General features: G+C 36.3%; 1 long non-coding RNA gene across 2 annotated transcripts; it reads left to right on the top strand.

Moving 5' to 3' along the window:
- The first annotated feature begins 2,245 nt into the window (after positions 1 to 2,245).
- Positions 2,246 to 3,377, top strand: LOC149661407 (uncharacterized). 2 transcript variants are annotated; one of them, XR_016369105.1, is made up of 3 exons: positions 2,246 to 2,517; positions 2,601 to 2,815; positions 2,890 to 3,377. It is a non-coding gene; the product is annotated as an uncharacterized LOC149661407 (long non-coding RNA). The 2 variants fall into 2 exon arrangements; XR_016369104.1 differs by having other exon boundaries at positions 2,246 to 2,527.
- Positions 3,378 to 3,709: the final 332 nt, after the last annotated feature.

Genomic DNA, 3,709 nt, shown 5'->3' with positions numbered 1-3,709 from the left:
AGGATATTAACAATATTTGTAAAACTGACGAAGGATGGATACCGACTGGTTCTCCGTACTGTTTACAACAAGGTCTTATAATGAGGTGAACCTAGCTCTGTACAAACACTCGCGCGATTGCGATTGCGATTAATATGGGAAGATTTAAATTACGATACCTGCATGCGCAATAATAATTTCCGACGGAGTTAGAAAAGTTGAAACTAAATAGTTATAACGATGGCATAAACTATAGGGTTGCCAGTCCTTCTTGTGAAAAAATTCAAACCGTTATATAATCTGGTTCAAGTAGAGACATAGAATTTTTTCATCCCGAAAGTTTCCCTTCTCTCCACGGAGTTAAGTCGGATATCTTTCATTGCCAGCGCGTAATCTTAAATTTCTTTTCCATCTTCGAGAGCGTGCAATATACATCAGTTAGAAGTTAGCGAGACGCGGCGGGAAATAGCTGAAAAGCGGCCGGGAAAGGATAAAACCCATTTTGAAGCCTTCATCCGCGAGTATGAGAGTATAAGCGAATGCATCTGGCATACAAATTTTCCAAAAACTGCTAGACTAAATGTGAAGAAGAAAAGCAAAACGGATTTTCGTTACGCAATACGGACTCTTTCATCCCAATGAAAACTGGATTTTTTTTCTTCCTCCTATGAAATATTTCATCTTCTTCCAGGCATAGGTAGTATTAGTTTCCCCTCCTCATAACATTTCGGAGATAATGTTAAATTTCTATGAAGTAACTAGTGTACGTACTCTTCGGTAAAAGCAATCAAGTCTCTGTTCACTTAGTCATTTTACAATAAAATTAAATAATTCTTGCTAAGTCTAAAATTAGCCTAATGTTCTTGAACTCCTTAACCGCAGGAAAACAAAAGACAAAATATAACAAATTCTCTCAAAATTGGTAACCTATGACATTCCTTAAAATGAAACATAAACGCTTCGCCTTTCCAACCAAAACTCTTATCCATAACTTAAGGTTCCTCACAAATATCCACGGAACAAACGGTATACGTTTAGCCTAGAGGTCTGTAAATGAATAAAAAAATAAAATAAAATTGAAGAAGAAAAGAAAAAAAAGGAAATTGAAATTTACATTGCAAATTCCTAGCTTAACTCAGAAGGAAGGGTTTCCTTTTTTTTCCTTTTTCTTTCACCTGATTTCTCAGTTTAAGACGAATCATATTCCCAGAGGTGAATACGCCCTTAGCATTCAATGGTGAAAGAAGAAGTAAAAAGGAAAAAGTCAGCCACACGCTATTGGAGAGCGGGCTAGGCGTCGGAGTAATGATTAGAACTTTTTCTTTCTTTACACCAACGTTCTGTGCCAACAAAATAAAAGTCTGCCCAGTCTCGGCGTATAGCGTAGCTCTTGGAGCCAACAATAAAAAAGTCTTCTATTCCCTCTTCAACTTAATATGTTTTCTCCAGCTTTCATCGCTACCTTTTTCAAAGAAATATTCAATGAATTGCTAATAAAAGGGAAACTAAAATGGCTACAATATCCTTATTATAAAAGCTAAAGAAAAATTCTAAGTCTCTCGGAATCATTGAGTTCAGAAAATAGACCAAGTTTAGGAGGTCAGAACTCTTAAACGTTAAAAGACGCAATTCTTTCAAAGATTTCAAGTCGTTTTTCACGTAGAAATAAAGTATTTATCTTCAAAAAATGTTTGAGTTTTCAAAACTTCCTTATTTCGCGTCAAACGACTTTAGACATTTTCCCAATGATCGAAATGTCTCAACGTATAAGAGGAAATAGTGAAATGAAATTTTTTTTATATCTAAGATGAATAGGTTCCATCACTTTAACGCCAAAAGAGAATCTCGAAAAAGGGAGAAAAATTCCAAGCTTTCGAGGGTTTTATTCCAGTGAGGTTATTTGGATACAGTGTCCAAGAGAGGAACATCCCCTCAAATATGTTTACAAAATATTTCTTCCGGAAAACAGTTTTCTAGAGGATCTCGCCTTCCCGTCTCCCTCAGACACCCACTCGTTCTCTAGAATCGATTCTTTCCCCCCCTCCCTAAAAAAATATCCTCATAGTCTAGTTTTGAGCATATTTCAAGTTAAAATAGAAATTCACATTTTTTTCCACGTAAAATAAAGGAGCATATTTCGAATTCTGAATTCCCAGTATTGCAACTTTGCAAGCAAAGCTATTTTTATAGAAAAGGTATTTTGATTAAAAATAGGATGATATTAGAGAGAAATGTAATTAAACTTTGTTCTCTTTCCTGCAGCACACAAAAAATAACTAAGACTAAATCCGCGTAGGGAAAAATTTGGAAGAGACGTTACCATCCAGACAGATTAGTATCAAGATACGTTATTTTCGTTATTTTAAAATACATAGTATTCACTTGATGAAAAAGAAGCTCCATAAATACCTAGAGGTATTTGAACTAAATCGAATCGAAATTGTCAAAGTGAATTAGGAATCGAGGTCGTACATATCAATAAAACGACAGTAAAACTGGCCTAGCGTGAATCGTCTCGAGTTACTGCTCGCATTTAGGGTAAGAAAGTGTAAGTCGAAAAGGAGCACACGCATCTAGAGTTATAAAATCGACATTAAGGTTTGTTGTATCATATATCTTAGCGGTGGTCAAAGTTGATAGCCAGTCCAGCGGCTTTCGAGTGTTTAAAGGCTTAAAAAACCGGCAAAGGAGCGAAGTGGCTTAGCTAGAACGCTTTCGGTTTGAGATGGTTCGGTAAGGAAAAAAAAATGAAGAAAAAATTCACTAAAGAGCAAAAGAGCCCCAAATATAAGGTCCTTTTAAAAATCCATTTCGTCTTCACTCTCTTTGCCCAAAAGTGCGTAGAAGCTATCCCAACCCCTACACCTTCTCTAGCTTCTAAAAACAAAGTTTATTTGGTCTCTTTCGAAGGTTCGACCGATTGAGAGGAAAATTTCGCTTAGGACATAAGTTAGTTAATCTCCATCGAAGTTTCTTGGAAACAACCCCAACCTGGTCGTGTTTGACTATAGATACGTTCCGTTGCGTGGTCTATAGGCGCTAGTGTAATCGAATCGTAGGAAAGGTATGAACTTAGTGGACGATTATTTAACTTTCGTGTAAGAAAAAGGAAAGCACCAATAAGTACACGAATTGAAGGAAACGCGGAAAACCTTCCTAAGGAACGAAAATCAAGGCATCAAGGACAAAGATTTCGCTCTACTGTCTAAGTACATCTACCGTTTTCGTCTACTAATATACCATACACTTAAACATATTACCAGCTGCATTGACGGAAAAAATAAAAGTCATAGTGGATATTTCTAAGCAGTTGTGTATAAACAAAGGTTCAATCATTGAAGTAAACTCGCTTCGAATGACTTACAATTGATGGCTCGCTTTTGCATGTAATTGCTCAGGGAGTTTAAAAAAATAATTGTTCTTAACCAAGCAAAATTCAATTTTAGAGCCTGGTTAACTCAACAACAATGCACCGCATTGAAAGCTTCATCTAATGGACTTCATAGTAACAAAGAAAAAGTCAAAGAGCGAAAGCGGGACAAATACTCGGGAGTGCTCTCAAAAAATAGCTTAGAAGTTGGGCTAGAGAGAGCGAGAGTAACTTTTTTTTATTCCTAATACAATTTTCCACTAGCGCTATAGCTAGAGTGACGCTAGACGAACGATAAGAAATAGAGGAGAAAATGACAGAGAAAAATAGTGTAGCGTCTTCTCTTCTTCATCCGTTAAG

The sequence above is a fragment of the Phalangium opilio genome, unplaced genomic scaffold (genome assembly GCF_054372755.1).
Source record: "Phalangium opilio isolate 3A_F unplaced genomic scaffold, DU_Popi_V2 ptg000070l_1, whole genome shotgun sequence".
NCBI lineage: Eukaryota > Metazoa > Arthropoda > Arachnida > Opiliones > Phalangiidae > Phalangium > Phalangium opilio.
The sequence above is the reverse complement of the archived record's forward strand: the minus strand, read 5'-3'. Positions and strand labels throughout refer to the sequence as shown.